Source organism: Lonchura striata, chromosome 2 (assembly GCF_046129695.1).
Source record: "Lonchura striata isolate bLonStr1 chromosome 2, bLonStr1.mat, whole genome shotgun sequence".
NCBI classification, from domain to species: domain Eukaryota; kingdom Metazoa; phylum Chordata; class Aves; order Passeriformes; family Estrildidae; genus Lonchura; species Lonchura striata.
Window position 1 is genome coordinate 90,465,380 of NC_134604.1, and position 17,368 is coordinate 90,482,747.

The following is a 17,368-nucleotide window of genomic DNA, read 5'->3' on the forward strand; positions in this document are numbered from 1 at the left end:
AAGGAGGCATTTCCATCCCCTCTGGGGCAACACACTTCAAATCCTGTTCTCCAGGTGGGTAATAAGAATAAGAGTGTCCTGGCACTAGAAGACCACACTCAGCAATTTCAACAACTTTGCCAGTGCTTGGGAAGACTAGAAAAAGAATTATTTTAATTCAGAGTGGGCAAGGGGTAGGCATGCCAAGCAGATTAGGCGAAAAACCTTGTGAGGAAACCTTGGAGTCCAAGGAGGAAGATAAAAACTGGGACTGGGAGCTGGATAGCGAGACTGGGAACTGAAGTTGTGAAGCAAGACAAAAGCTGAACAAGATTGCAGTGAAGGGGACATGGGGGCAAGACATTGGGTGCAGGTACTCATTGTGGGGTGGGGGTAGGGGACCAGGGAGGTGCAGGGGCTCGGGAAGGGGTGAAGAGAGCTGTGCTGAAGACTGCAATGAAGTAAGTCATTCAGATAATGACTGCAGACAATGCCAAAAAAGGGAGAATTGAGGTGGCACTGGGAACTGTAACGCTGGCCCAGCATCAGTCGAGTTCACAGCAGAATTGGGTTGGCTCTGTAGGTTTTATCTACATATTACAAGAAGCAAAAATGTTGTTACAAGACATATAAAAGCCCCAGAAGTCCTAGTTTATATTGTGAACAGTTTGAACTGCCTTTAACATCTCTATTTTATCAGAGTTATACTGTAGTACAACAAGCTGAAATGTAAACAGTCTGGATACAAGTAACAATGATTAATTAGTAATTTTTTTCAGAAGTGCCTCATCCAAACAGCACGAGCTGTATTCCCATTAAATGCACAAAGAAATCTACTCTTCATTTAAAAAAGCTGCATTTTCCATAAAGCTCCCTGAATTTTCCCCCAGAGTTCTAAACAGCCTCCTTTCCCTCACATCACAAATGCAGCAGACACAGCTGCTCCAATGAAATTCATGAACCATCAGAGGATTGTCCAAGAAAGTGAATTTGGTGAAAGCAAGACTGATGTGGACCAGCTATTATTGGGTCTGCATGGGCCTGGGTCAGGATGTGTAGCTGTGAAGGTGCCCTGACACCTTGGGGCTGTGCCAGGCACTCAAAAGGGGGATGGCAATACCTACATTCTGGCAGTAAATCAGCTTCTGTATGGTAAGGTTTTGACATGCATGTATATCCACTTGGAAATGTGAAGAGACTTCTTCTGCCTAACAAATGGTAGATACTTGATGCTTTAGACATGGCTTAAAGAACTTGATATTATGGCATGAAATTTTCAAACACAAGGTATTTTTCTCAGTTTTCAGTACATGCTGTTTGCTGACATCAGATAGGCTCTTATCTTCACACAGGCAGAAAGGACAGCTAGCATCACCCATGTTTCTTGATCTCTGGTCACTGATGGGTCGGTCTTTTTTAGCCTTTGCAAATTTCTACATGTTCTTATTATCTCTTAAACACTATTTCCACCACATTTTTTCAAGGTGAAATTACCACAAGCAGCAAGTCTTAATTTTTTTCACTTACCATGCTAAAGGTATAGACTGATAAATACACAGCCACATTAAATCCCTGATCCACATAGGCTAATGATTAAAACACCCTTGGGGACCTCTCCCAATAACCAAAACACCTGGGTCCTTTAGCAAGCACTGGATCAAACTGTGCAGCTCAATAACCCTGTGGGAAAAAAACCCAAAATTACTAAATGCTAATGAGTCTAGAGTAATATCAGACCCTGCTATGCCCCCTGCCTTCAGCTGCTATTTCATGGAGGAGCAGACCTCTCACAAGTCTTGTGTTGTTCCTGCCAGCCCCACTCAGAAGCCCCAGATATTGAGGGCATGTCTGATGGCAGCAAGCCACCTATTGTTAGACAAGATAAACTCACAATCAGTCCCATTCTTTCCTTGTGAACCTGTGGTAAATTTAAAAATAGATACATTCTGTAGACTTGCAATTCCATGGTGAGTGCTGGAGGCGAAGTCTGGGCCATACATACAATATTATGTCACTGTGACCTATCTCTGCAAAGATGAAAACATTAGTCAGTGTGGACAGATTTCATATCTAAAGAAGTGCAGGTGTTTTACTGGTGAGTGGCTAAAAGTCAAGGTTCTGTGAAATACCTGCTGATTTCCAGTACTTTAAATTGGTATTTCATTGTATGACATTAGCTTCATCTGTAAATATGCCGTTCTGTTGGTAGATAGGTTGCCCTTTTTCACTTGGTGTGATTTATTTATACACTCTCCAGAGCATAATTACATCTCCACTTTTATATGATAAATTTGAACTCTTTCCCTGCAGACTTAACCTGCAAGATCTGGGGGCATAAAACTTAATAATCTTTGATAATTACATGATAGCACCCCTGAAAATTAAGTCAGAGCATCTGCAAAACATGTGAAACAATGAGACTTATCTATATTATAGTCCTGATGAAATCTTGTAGAAACTTTACAATATGCTTTATTGACCTTCTCTAGGGTACTATAATGATACATCCTATGTCAGATCCACATCACTGTAATTGAATTTTAGAGAATTTCTGTGATGACTCAAAAATTGAATCTGCTCCCTGGTGCCTTTTCTTTCAATGCAATCTAAATCCTTTTTTCATTCCTCCTTTTAATTATGAAGGTGGGAAGACTAGAGAAAGTGTTATCAGTCTTCCTTGGCCTTAAGGCCCTTTGCTTGTGCCAACATTTTCCCATCAGAGACCAAATAGTGACTGCATTATGTGCAGGATGGGCCCAGGAAGTTTTATACTACTTTACATACAGCAGGCAAGAGACTGGTACCAGCACACTGATAATTTCAGCATTCAAGCCTTAGCACTGCTCTGTATTATCTAATTGCCTGTCCCCAGCTGGACTCTGTTGTGCCTTATGCAGCACATTCCTGTGAAGCAACATGAATGATTATCTTCTCTGTGCAATGCCAGGGAGGGCTGACTTCCACAGGGCAACCCTCTCCTGGCATGGATTAGCCCAGGTGCATATCTGTGAATTAACTTTAGACATACCTACTGAACTTGGAATATATCAGAGGTTTTGGGACAGCCTGCAATATACCTTCAGTTTTGGCACATCTCTACTGACTTTGAGGAAGGTCATAGGGATGTCTGAATTTGGTGGTGTTCTACAAGTGGTTGTTGTAGCTCCCTCTCTCTTCATATAAATATACTTGTTCATGTATTTTGTTAATAAGTACAGACACAAAAAGATGAAGAGGGAGAACCAATATGGCTCTTAGAAAGCCAGCTTCAAGAATCCAGTTGACTGGAGTTCATTCCGAAACGTGCAGCCAAACCACTTTCTCTCTCCAGGTTAATAATGGCTTTCAGTAACAGTGAGTGAGACCACATGCAACAATGAGTACATGGGCATTTCTCCTTCTGGCACATCAAATTAGATAGCTTTCTCTGCACAGTGACTGGAGATCCCATCTTCTTTCTTGTCCCCAGCTTTGCTGGGTTTCTCCTTACCTCTCCAGATTCAAGAACACTCTAAGTGTATTTATAAAATGACTTTTCATGATAGGAAGAAATTGCCTCAGTAGGATTCTTTAACTGGAGCAAATGTGTTACTCATAACCCATCTCCTTTGCAGTGAAATCATCCAAAGGCACAAGATCTTCCTCCTTCCCTCTGCGTGAAACCCTCAAGGGACAGTGCCACTGCCAGCGCTGTGGCATTTCCCAGCAGTGCACACACTATCTACTTTCAAGACTCTACTAAATTCCATTTACTCCTGGTAAAGAGCACAACAGGCCTGTATAGAATAAAACAGAAGGAGAACAGTTGCTTAATATGGTGGGATATTGGACTTTTCTTTGCACTGTTGTGCCCTGGTGTTGTAGTTCCACAGAGTCTATTTTGTACCTGTTTATGTCAAATCAATATTCAGTGGCCTTGTGAATTCCCATACATGCTCAGGAGCTGTCTGGCTGTAAGTTAGTCTACTCCCTTATCTCTCCTCTCTCATGAAGAGTGGCAGAACTGTGTAATAAAACCTTTAAAACTGGATCTGGTTGAATTAATTTGCAACAATTCTTAAGTGAAACCAGAGAGTCCTCCTCTTGTTGCCTTTCTGATTTTTCCTTGTTCCTGGAACTGTAAAGATAAATAATGATACTAAAATCTGTCACTTTCTATAAATTTTTTCTCTATACAGAACCACAATAACACAATAACAATGCTGCGGAAAAATTCTCTTTTTAAAACAATACCATTTTTGCACTCTTTTGGGCACCTCTGATCCTCTGCAGGCTACTTTTCCTCAGACCTCTTCTTCCCTTTTTTGTTCTTAAAATGCAAAATACAGAAGCCTTTGTCATCTCTGTGAAGGAAAAGATCTTATTTCTGAGAAGAAGAGCTATTTCTGTAGCTGACCAAAGCATGGTTATGTCTAGACTAGAGTGGGAAATGGCAGCTGGCAAAGAAAACCAGAAAGGGCATGGCAAGTTTATTTGCAAAGCAGTAAATACAGGCCAAAAATGCACATGGTAATTATAAACAATTTTTAAAGAAGCTGTGTTTTCACTTCATTCTCATCCTAAACAGTTTGTGATATCTCTAAGTATGCTACAGATATATTCATTGCAACTATGACCACATACACTACGCCAAACTGTATGACTTCAGTAAATATTCAGTACATTTGATAAAATCAGGCACTTGGAGTACTTGCTGGTCTTCCACCATGAAAAGCAAATTTCTATATGTTCCAGAAATGAAGCAAATACCTCATTTCATAAATACTCCAGTGAGTCTTACATTGTACATATTTCATTGGAGTTTGCCCTCAGGAGGACTGCCTTTGCCTCTGGTAAAGGCAGATTATCAGTCACTAAAATGACTCATAAAGAACTTCAAATAAATAAATAAATCATTGATAAAGGTTGTATAATCAATCTTCAAACTATAAATCAAATTAAATAACTATTTCTAAACCAGTTCATTCTATTGTTCTATTACAAGTAAGCCAGCACTGTAATCCATATTCATTTTCTTGGCCTTTTATCCAAGACAAATCAAGAGAAGTTAACGTGCTAGATTGTTGGAACTCAAAATGTCTCAGACATTTTTAGAGGTTCCAGGCCTTGGTCAGAAGCATTTTAGACCCTGGCAGGCAGCTGGAAACCGCTGGGATTTTGATTTGAGTCATGGAATGAGTTACCAACTTTGGAGATGGAACAAGCAGTCACAAAGGGTTAGATAGTATAGGAAAAGTAGTTACAAAACAGAGAGGAATTTTTTTTTAGTATTGTACAGGGGGGTTTTAGCACCTGTACAAGGGGGTTTTTACTTTTTACATGGGGACCAGAAGTTCTAAGATGGAGGAAAGTGGGCTGATCCTGTTCTTCCTCCTTCTTCTTCCTTGCCTCCATGTTCTTGGTGATGTTGGCACTCACAGATTGGTTTAGAGTAGAAAAGCACTTTGTAATATAGGTAGTAGGTATTGGAGAAAAACTGTAAATATGTAATACATAGTATATCATATAAAAGATAGCAGCAGCCCTGGGCAGGGGGAGAGAAGAAGAAGACAGCAGACAGAGAGGGTGTCAGGGTGTGTGTGTGTCTGTGCCTGGGCCGCTGACCAAAGGGCCACAGCCTGTGAAGACAATCTTTTAGATAACTTGTTGTGGCGCGGTACGCGCTCCTCGCCGCGGCACTCCGAGCCGTGCTGGGCTGGGCGGTGAGGGAAGAGAAATGGGCGGCCGCTTTCCCCTGCAAGCTCTGCAGTTCAGTTCGTGGCGCGTGGGGACAGACGAAGGCGACACGGGATGAACAGGATGGTTTTATTCCATGAGCCCCAAGACCCCCTCGGGGGCGGGAGCAGAGGTTTTATACAGAACTCAGGAGAACGGGTGTAGGAACAGCAACCAATGAGGGAATAGCAGGGGAGGAGTTTAGGGCAGAACTAACATCTGGAAGCTGAGGAGGGGGCTAGAATGAATGACAGGGAAGGTTCTAGGGAAAGGGGCAGGGAAAGGGAGGTTGAGGGGGGGGAAACAGATATTAAACTAATATTAAATGAAAGAAAAACACACCACCGCAATAACTCACAATAAACTGCCTTGAGACAGAACAGCAAGAGGCTGCGGAGCTTTTCTTTGGAAGCACGGGTTGGAGGAGAGACTTTACCACCACACGAGACCCCAGACCAAGCCCGGGGTTCTCACACTAGATAATGGGTTTCAGTAGTCTGGCTTTTGATTTTGGTTGGTTTGGTTTTAATTGGTCTATTGATACCTTCCATAGGCTAAGAATTCTGGCAGTATAAAATATGCATTTTGTGCACTTTAGGTTTGGATCTTGTTGAGGATTTGTGGGCTTAGAAACAAAGAATCAGAGAATAATATGTTCATGTGGCCTAAGGCTTAAGATAATATTAATACAAAGAAATAGAGTTGAGTGTGTGGTTATGCATTGTGTTAACCAGTGACAAGTTCTGTGGTACCCACACTAAATGTCTCCTTCTAGGTCTCTGCCCTTACATGTCATCACAGTGCCTGCAGGAAGGGCAGAAATATGGGGCAGGATAAAGGGCAGGCTTTTTCTTGGACCAGCTGTCCAAAACTCTGACCTAGGTGGTTCTGGGTAGGAACTGCTTCAGGGGAAGACTGTGTGGATAATCACTGTGGTGTGCCATTTCTCTGAGCCTCATCCCATGGGGAGTTGCCCTGTGTGCAAAGGGCCAAACAAGCACGACCTGAGCTATACATCCCCTCCTGTCAAGGCAGTGTGGCTGGTGCTCAGATGCAACTTCTTCCCTCACTTTTTGGGGCATTTCCTGTGGCCTTTCAGCTGTTACTTTTAACAAGAATACACCATAATACTGTGGTACAGTAATGTGTGTTTCCAGTTTCATGGATTACTTTTTGTGAAAGCTGGTTCCATGGGTATGGAGATGGGCTGAAACTGCTCTGCCAAATCCAATACCCTGGGTGATGGGAAAGCTGATTAATGCTCTAGCTTTCATACTCATGATTCAGGCCATCCCTCATTAACCAAATGAAATAAAAAAAAGACCTCTTCTGGGAGAAGGCAACAGTATTGTGTAGTACTTCAGTAATAAAGTACCAACCAGCTTGGTGGCCAACTAAACATCTCTATGTTTCTAAACACATTCTAAAGAGGGAATACGTGCTATTGCAAAGTTCATTCATGGCACACATGGACTGCCTGGGATGCACTCTATTTCTGGGTCATGCTGGAGTGCAGGATTTTGGCCCATACCACAGTTTCTCTTGATCCCTTCTCAGTATTTCTTTTGAGAGGAAAATGTGTTTACTGTCATTTGTTGAGTTTCAGTGCAAGATGGCTGTGAAAACAAACAAGCCATATTCTTTAGGAGTACTTAAGTTGGTTTTCTGATGCTTGACTAAAGTACTACCTAATATCCTATTTCTATAAATCATTCATAGCTTGACTTCAGCAGATTCCATGCAGGATGAAAAAAAATCAGGATTAGGCCCTGAAAGTACATTTTCTCCATGTTAATATTTTAGGTTGACTTTGCTTAAATAAATATCTGAATTACCTAGATTACTGCATTTCACGTCTAGCCTATGGAAACTACTCGTAATAATGATTTTACCTTTCATAATGATTTTCTCCCAAGCACAGAGTTATTAAAAAGCAGAGGACACATTCCTACAGCAGACAAAGTATATTACAAGTCTCATTACATTTCCTGTAATGCCAGCATTATATATCAGATATGGAGAGATAGACTGCAATATAATTTGCTATGGGTAGCCTCAGTAAGAATTTGCTGGATCTGCCCCTCTCTCCGGAGAGCCCTGCCTGCACAGCAGCAGCCATATATGATGGCTGCAACTCAGAAGTCCATTCCTTCTGTGATTAGATTTTTTATCTTGCAATTCCTACTCTTACAATATTAGCTGGAAAGGCATTTATTATGGATAACAAGTGTTAATTAAGTTATTTCAATAAATCGTCATTGTGTCTCATAATTCTAGTAGATCCAAGTCTTCTGAAACCATTAGTGTTTTTCAGAAAGATGTTGATGTATTTATTAATTTTCCATGTATAAGCATGTGAATGATAAAATAAGAAATTGAATATAAAAATTCTACATTCTTCAGATGATGTTGTGATTGTTCTTTTCCTAATGAACTCTAAGATTTTTAGAATATCAAACATGTATGAAAAGGAGGGTGTCAGGTTTTTAAACAGAAAAGTAGAGAAACTTCCAGATTCTCATAAAAGGCATACTTTTCATCAGGTTTTTTTTTTAACTATATCAATAACTTTCAATAATACAGCTTTTTTATTACCTCATTCAACCATGAAAAGATTTCTTGTTAAATTAAATAATCTCCTTCGAAGGATGTTAATTTAGTCTCCTTTACTAAATTAAATACCCAGCTATGGGTAAAAGGTAGACCATAATTTGAATAGTAAAAAATGTATTAATGTGACTAATTCTAGTTCGGGAGATACTAAAGTCAGAATGGATTACTGAAAGAAATAACTGTAGAAGAAAGAAGACTTATTATAATTTAAATTATGAAAAATTCTTAATGTCACTAATTCTCTTGCAATCGCTTTTTGTGTAACAAGCCATTTATCATTAGGATCATTTCAGTCATCTGTGGTGATAAATGGGTGCTGATTAAATGAGTGGATAAAGCAAGGTTTCTAGTATTGGGTGTAAAAACAGCTACTAAAACCATCCATGTTCCTTTTGAGTTTTGGGGCCAAAATTGGTGTTCTTTTTCTTTCTTAGATGTTAGTTCCTCGAACATGTGAAAGTCTGAAGTCTCCTGGCAAACACAGGTCTCTCATGCAAACTCAGGGACTCTTTTCACCAGCAGTGTACTCTGTGTCTGCACTTGTAGATGCTGTTTAATTCCACTGGAGGATATATTTTTATATATAAGGAATAATCCAAGTACTGTCTCCTACTTCAGAGGGGAAGAAGCATTAAGTTATTTTCTATTGTTTGGCATATCAAGTGTGTCAGTATTTTTTTTTCTGTCTAAAAGCTCTGTGTAGAGTCTTTGCAATATTCAGGTTCCAGCCCATGAAAGCTGGGTGTGGGTTACCTCAGCCTAAATCACATCTCTGAAAGATGCAGGGGCAACTTCTCTTCTCTCAAAATAAGATGGAGGAGACTTGCACAAGTTCATTTCCCTGAAGTCTGGCATCTGATGGAGTCCTCTGAGTCTGAAAGGAGAGGGGTTTGTCAAGGCTCAGGCATTACAAGTATTGAGAGCTTTTTTGAACTACTTCCAGCTCTCAGGTTTGTTCTTCTTCAAAGAGCTCCACGTCCCTCCTAGCCAATTCTCACAGCAAGAACTGCAAAAAGAAAGGGAGAATGACTGGACACAGGTCTGTGATACACTGATAGCAGAAGAGGAATTGATGTTTTTCTGCTGCTTCTCTGCACCATCACTTCACCTAATATTTCCTTCTGGGTGTCCACCAATCATCTGTAATGCATAAGGAGGAAAGGAACCCCTTTCTATAATTTAAATGCCTAATTTGCCACCAGCTGTTTCCTACACACACTTTTCTTTGAGTGGCTGGGAGAGAGGGCACAGACAGTTCTTGATGGTGTAACATCCTCAGGTAAAACATTAGCAAGTACATCCACATCAGCATTTTAACCCAGACCAAGACTGTAGTTTTGAAGTGGTGGTCTTGGTGGTCCCCACTCACTGCAGTGTGGGTTGTGTCACAGCGATGCCACTGGGTGTGTGAATGGGGTTCCTTGAAGGAGACTAAACCAGGTCCAGGTACGTCTCAGTTGCACACCCAACATGCCACAATGTGGTCCTGGGGATCAGACTAGCTATTATCACCTCTAAATTGTGTAATGCCAATGGCAGGTTTCCAACATCAGTGGTTTTGCTCTAGAAGTCCATATTTATTGAGTTTCTTACTTGTTAAGGTAGACATAGCCTGTCCAGTTCACATACTGAAAGTTAAGGCAGTTTGTGATCTGCAGTCAGAAAGATATTATCCTGCTGGATGGTTTGGCAGGGAGGAGCAGAATGTGACCCTTATTCACAATACAGTGATCTATCTTGAAGCATCCATGGGGTATCCTGTGACTCTGGGAATTGAAAATCACAGAATCACAGAATAGGCTGAGCTGGAAAGAACCCATGAGAATCATAAAGTCTAACACCTGGCTCTGCAGAGCACCATTCCCAAGAATTACACCCTGTGTCCAAGACCATTGTCCAAATGCTCCTTGAATTCTGTCAGGCTGGTGCTGTGACCACTTCTCTGGGGTGAAAAATGCTTTTCTAATATCCAACCCAAAACCTCCCCTGACACAATTTCAGGCCATTCCCTTGGGTCCTGTCACCAATCACCACAGAGAAGGGATCAGTGTCTGCCCCTCCTTTTCCCCTCATGAGGAAGTTTTAACTGAAATGAGGTCTCTCCTCAGTCTCCTCCAAGCTGAACAGACCAAATGACCTCAGCTGTTCCTCAAAAGGCTTCCCATTAAGGCTCTTCGCCATCTTTGGACTCTCTCTAATAGCTTTAGTATCTTTTTTATATTGTGATGATCAAAACATTCTTAATTTCTCCTAGTTTTTCCTCTGTTGCATTAACGATATCACAGCTGGTCTTTCTGTGGCAGGGGAAATGGCACTTTGATTGAAGCCTCTGTTGCAGACAATGGGGACTGGATTCAATGACCCTGCAGATCCCATCCAGCTCTGTTCTTCTCTGCCTACACCTGGCCAAATGTTAGAGAAGAGCAGATGAAAACAGTCTGGGAGCATAGATCAAGAAGTAATGTTCATGCAGGGTGCTGGATTCCCAATTAATTAATTTTTCATTTCAATACCCATTTTCCATAAATTTCTTTGTATGATTGTCTTCAGCTACCTTAGAAAGCAGACACTGCTGACATGAACTCTGCTTTGCTGGCATTGTAAGGAAGCTGAGCTTGAGACACAATCAGTCCATCTCCCTAGTGCTTGGGGCATTAACAAGTTTGTAGCTCTGCAATTTCCATGAATTTCGTCTTTAAAAAAAGATATCACTGTGACTCAATGCTACTGGTTTGCTACTCTTACTGTCTTCAGCCTCATGATTTTCACCAGTACCATATAATATATCAGAAAGATATTTTTTTTTTTACCCAGCAAATATATTTCTGGAATTTAGCTCCCCACAAAATGCTGCCTGAAGAGAGTAGCATTCGCTACTGTTATAAAATGGCTTTCCCCCTGCACTTTTTGAAAATGGAAAACAAAGCCCTGTCTCCATCAACTGTAATGACTTAATTTCTCTCTTCCTTAAAAAAAGCCTTATTTCTCCATCAAGGCACAATTGTATTTTTATGCAACATGACAAAACACATTGATGGATCTTAAGTGATGATACAATATCGCTAGAAAGGTTCATAGACCTTCTGTAGTTATCTGACTTTATAGGATAGAAATTACATTCTCTTTTCCCCGACATGAATATTCCCTCAGCTATGAATGTGCCAATCAGCTATGGGATGTCCCTGGGAGCCCCTGCTGGTACTCAGCTATATTTTGAGAATCCCTGGAGATGCCCAGCTGGTTCAGAAGCCACCCATCCCACTTAGTTTGTCCCCAGGTACACCCCTGCCCCAGAGCCTTCTGGTTCTGGCTCTGACACCACTTGTATTAGGGTATATCCATCCTGGTAGGTTCAATCTCCCGTTACAAACCAGTCCTACAAGTTGGGGAATTGAAAAGTGGCCATTTCCAACAGCTTTTTGGTGACAGCAACCCAAGGATAATTTTACATATTTCAGTTCTTCCCACAGCTTTTGCAGCACGCATGTGTGGGTCTGCACCTCAGATGTGGGTCTGTGGTGATTTTTTCCCAAAATTCTTGATTTTCATCCAACAGTTGCATCTTGCCTATCCTGCAGTGGGGTACTCTCCAGCCTGACTACAAACCAGCTCCTCCCATCTAGAGCAGACCTAGATACTGTCCACTTGCTGGTGTGATAAACAAGTCTCTTCAATGCAGTGGAATGGCAGAACATTGTTCCTTTCTCTCTATTTGCCTCTATTTCTGCTAGTGCAAACCCACTCTTGCTTCCTTAGTATTTCTCTAGGAAATATTCCTTGCAAAAACCTCCATCTATTTTCCTTTCATTCTTCACAACCCTGTGGATATTATAAACTCTCAAAATTCTATAATTTCATTATTTAGCTGGGTAGTAACACAGAAAACAAGACCAGACTAGGCCTTGGGAGGTGATTTACTCCATCATTCTGCTTGAGGCAGGATGATCTGTACTCATGTTGTTCCTGGGATATATTTGTCTAACCTGTTCTTAAAGAAAACTTTTATCCTCCCTGGGACCTTATTCTCAGCATATGGGAGACTGCCAGCAGCCGTATTACCCTGCCTGTATTTAGCCCTGTGCTGACAACTGTACCTAATTCCCTGACAGCCCTGAAAACCAGGTTTACATAGCACACCTAAAACATCAGTTATGTCACTGCTGGGTTTTGTACTGCTGGTTGCATCCTGTGTTTCCCTGGGCTATGGTATCTCTGAGATCCTACCTCCCCATTTGGCACACTCTTTGCACTGAGATTTGCTAATACAAAATTGATCTTGACAAAATGATATCTCCAACCATGCCCGTGCCTCTTGTCTTTGAGATGTGGAAAGAGGTCCCACCTAAGCTGAGCTCTGCTCTTCTCCTCCCTGGCAAATGCTCCTCTCCTTTCGTCTACCATTTAAAAATTGTGGCAAATTTAGCTTTGAGGAGTCAAATAATAAAGCTGCTTTAGTCTCTCCATGTGATGGTGATTTCTCCTTATGCAAGGTTTTAAAATAATCCTCACTTCTCTTTCTGTACAGGGGGGTTTTTCCTGAAACCTTATGGATGTCTCTTTTAGTAAGCAACAGACAGCTCTTACTAGCCTTCAAAAGTCTCATAGTTTTTTAATGCAGAATGCACTTGATTCTGATTAAGATAAAAATACTAGGCTTTTGCCTGTACCAGCTGTTCACAGGAATACACAAACATGCTGAATGATGGACCTCCTTCTCCATAGCAGGGAATTTATTCAAGTTGTTGTTGTTGTACATGTTGGAGAACATCCCTCTTTCTCACTGTTGTGGAAACTGGTTACATAGGTGTCCGTAGCATCTTTGGCAGAGATATGCTTCCAAAGGAGCATCAGACCATGCTGCTTAAGCTGTTGATTTAGCCAAAGTAGATTGAACTGCTGCAGGCTTTAGTTCTCTTTGATTTTTCTTGGCATCCAATTACTCTTAATAAGTTTTCTCTATTACATAATGCCACAAAAGACAGTTTAAAAAAATCCCAAGAACACAAATCTGTTTCTGTGAAAGTAGACACAAATGCTTTCTTCAAGCTTGAAGCTGCCAGGCATCTGAAATTAAAATTGGTAACAGAAGGACAAAAATTTGAACCCCACTTGTCATGGAAAGCCCTCCCTGGAGGCACTACACCTTGTTCTGCCTTTGCCAGGAAAAAATTCAACTGCTTAGACCTCTTTTTCAAAGACAAGTGGAAGCTGATTTGTCAGTCTACTTCAGACACTTATGATGTATTGGTGGCAGTGTCAGTCCATGCAACAGCACCTCTCCACAGCTAAGAATTTATGTTTGAGTGCCTGCTTGGGAGAAATGCCTCGCTGGTGTGCCCAGTCAGCATTTCGGAGATGTATACTGATTTCTGTGTGAACATAAACTAGGCTGGAATAGCTGCATGCTTGAAATGCCTCCTTTTCATCTGTACTTCTAAAGGTTTGTGCCAGTAGCTCCTGATATCTGTTTTAACTACTGCCTCCTGCCTCCAGACTCTGCAGTGGTGAAGGATGCAGTTCATGAACCCCAGAATTGTTTGGTTTGAAAGGGACCTTAAAGACTATCTAGTTCCAACTCCACTGCCATGGGCTGAGATACCTTTCACTAGACCAGGTTGCTCAAAGCTCCATCCAAGCCTCCTTGCATTTTCTCTCACAGGCCTGGAGATCATCAGCATCTCAATATACACATATGTGGACAGTGCATCTTCAATAGTCACAGTCTTCAGAAGAAAACTGTCCTTCTCCTGTCTATTAGAGAGCTAATAGAACATGTTTATATTTCAAGATCTGCATTCTGGCATATTAACATTTGCTAGCATGTTGAAGTCAAAGGAAAATCAAGAAGCAGTAAAGCTTTATATCTTTTCCTGGATCATTTTTTAAAAATAATTATGATAGTTTGGTTCATGTTATCAATATTACAAATCTTGGTGACCATTTGCACAAACAGGAAGTGATTAAATCAGTTTTGGCCCCATTGTCACGGAGGTCACATTACATTGACTTCCTAACTTTTTGTTGTGTCACTAAAAATGCATTTAATAGTATTGCTTCTTAATAACCATCTGACTTTTGGCCAGAATGTATAATTTTCCAGTAATCTTTATTAGTTGCTGTTACTTACATGGTCATTGTAAACTAGCATTTGGTTATAAAAACCTCTATTTCGTCCTGCATTAGCCCAGGTTCCTATACAATTTTTTCTGAGAAAAGATTTTATGATATGTTTTGTCTGGGGAAAAGAAGATCTCATCTCAAATTTATTTGCATCAGCATTTCTTCTGTGTGCAGATTTTTACAATACACAGTAGCCCTGACATAATGCAAACATAGTCTGGAAGGGCATCACTAAAGAGTCTGTAGTTTTATTGATTATGTTCAGTTTTAAATTATGGAGTGAAAAACCCTGGACTACATAATTTACGCTCTGCAAATGAGTTATAAATGCTATTCTGTTGGGCCACATTAATGATTTTTGCACAAGGGTGAATTATTACAGAAGGGTCAAGACATTATGAGCTGGCCTTCCAGTTATAGGCTATTATAATTTGGTTTCTCAGCTGGGAAATAAAGAGAGGAAAATTAGCACAGGAGAAAGAAATACATAATTTTTGTATTTCTTTTTTTGTTGCTGTAAATAGGAAGCTGGGTACATACTAAGCATTTTTGCAAATAAAGGAAATGTGCTTTGATTATATTCAAGACCTTTTCTGTTTCCTTTCCATAAGAGGTCTAGCAAATAAACACTCTGATTGTAATACTCATGAGGAAAGTAAGTCCCAGAGAAGTGTGTGAAGAGTGCAACTGATTTGTGGAGGGGGATTCACACAGAAAACCCCATCTGGAGATTGCTCTTCTCCATCCAGAAATACACAAATGTCTCCACATAAACATTGCCCTTAGCAAAATCACCCTGAATGCTGGGTGAATAATTGAGCACTGAATAACTGATTAATTACTGGTTTCCAGGCAATGCATTTTTTACATAATTTCTCCAGCTAATATTTCTGATGAAAGAGAAATAGCATTTTTAAGATTTTGCTATTAGTGCCTTTGGAAGTATACTGCTCTGACAAAACCCCAAATTATTCAGTTGTATCCTGTATTGTTTAATGGTGAAAAATTGCAAGATTTCAATTTGGGAAGTCACTTGAATCTTAACAATGATATTTAAATTGGTATCAAAACTAATTTAAAGTTATAAAAATAAGCACAGATCACATGAACAGAAGTGGAAAATTTTATTGCCTGTTCAGTTTAATCCTACAAATCTCAGAATCTGCAGTTGTGTTTTCTGTAGAAGCAAAGCTGAGGATACAAAATCTGAAACACTTCCTAATGCATTTTCTCTATACAGAGGCAGAAGTGCACACCTCCTATTTACTGAGGCCAGAGGTGATTCGGAGCTGCCACAACAAAGCACCTCCTCCTCTGGCAGCTATTCGTGGGGCAAGAATCTGCACCGAAACTGAACTCCAGGATCATTTTTGGCTCCTTGCCTTCTGCAAAACGTGTAGGCAGCATCTCACTCCTGCTGAGGGTGACTTCCTCTTCATGGCTTAAGTGTGTATTAGGGGATAGATATAGATCTGCAGGGAATTTCATCACAGTGGTCTCTGCTAGGGGGAAAAACCCTCCTTCTTCCACGTTATTGAGATGGCTCAAGTTAGTTGAATTTATTATTTCCTCAAGAGAGACTGTGCCCTTTCACCATGTGATTAATTTCCTCTGCCATTTTCATGGAGTTTGTTGACTTCTGCGACCTAATTTACAAATTGCAGTAAACCCCAGCAAAACCTACTAGAGTGTTCAGCTTTTCTAAAGAAAAATACAGAGCAGGTAATTAGAGGGCATTATGAGGACAGATTATGTCTTGCCACCAAATTTTGGATGCAACGGGATGTATCAAACTGCGTTATCATATCTGGCTGAGTTATTTATTATTTCTGTGTAGAATCTTTGCTGCTTTGCTTTAGAGAGCCAAACAGCCTGTTCAATTTTGTATGCATCCAGAGAAGTTGATAGTTAGTGTAATATAGGTAAATAACTAATTTTCTACCTAGACTGAATTTGGAAAAAGCGTTTCTTCAGAAAACTTGGCAAAGAGGGTTCTTTTTTTTTTTTTTCCTTCTTTCTTTCTTTCCTTCCTTCTTTCCTCTCCTCCTAGTTCCACCTGGTGTTTCTGTGTGGTATTGTTTTCCTTAGCTACCCTCAATGTTAAGTAATTCATAAATTATATCTGTGGTGCTAGATACTTACAGACCTCCCCTCAGACCAGTTTTCTTTGAATATTTCAGTCTGACTTTTTCTGTCCACACAACTAGAAAATATGAGTTAGTCTGTAGAAGTGCCTAATGTTGGAGCATGATGTATAAGATCAGCATGAGGAGGATTAGGGCACAAGGTTCCCTGGGAAGGTGAATCCTAGTGTGAACTGGAAACATTGCTGCATTTCTTGAGCCATTTCTTGGTATTTCCAAACTGAAAGATACCACTTATGTTATTTTAAAAAATCTTGTATTGTGCATTAAATAACAGAACTTCTTTATGTACTGATTTTTTTTTCTTTTACAACTTCTCAATATTTGCCTACTACAAACTTAGTGTTGATGTGCTGGAACTGTTATTACCAGGCACTTAGAGAATGCAAATACTACAGCTTTTCTAGAAAGAGGACTCTGACTTTTAAAGATAAATATACAGAGAAGAAGCATAAAAAGCATAGGAAGAAACTAAATACCATGTTTCTTATTCCTCTTTTCTGGCACTGCGGAAGCAGTTATGCTAAATGACAGAGAGAAAGAGTTATAGCTGCAGTGAGTGAAATTTTGAAAGATTCTCTGTAGGACATGATGTTCCTGGCTGATTCCTTCTCTTCCTTGATGTGACATTAAAGTGAAGACACCACAAAACTGGTTTTGGTCACATCAAATCAGACATTGGACTGTGGAGAAGAAAATATTAAGCCATGCCTACTGTCCTTCCAAAAAATAAGTGCTGGTACAAATCCTTTAAGCCCTGTATTGAAAGCTGGCTGATACTTATTCTAGAAATCAAG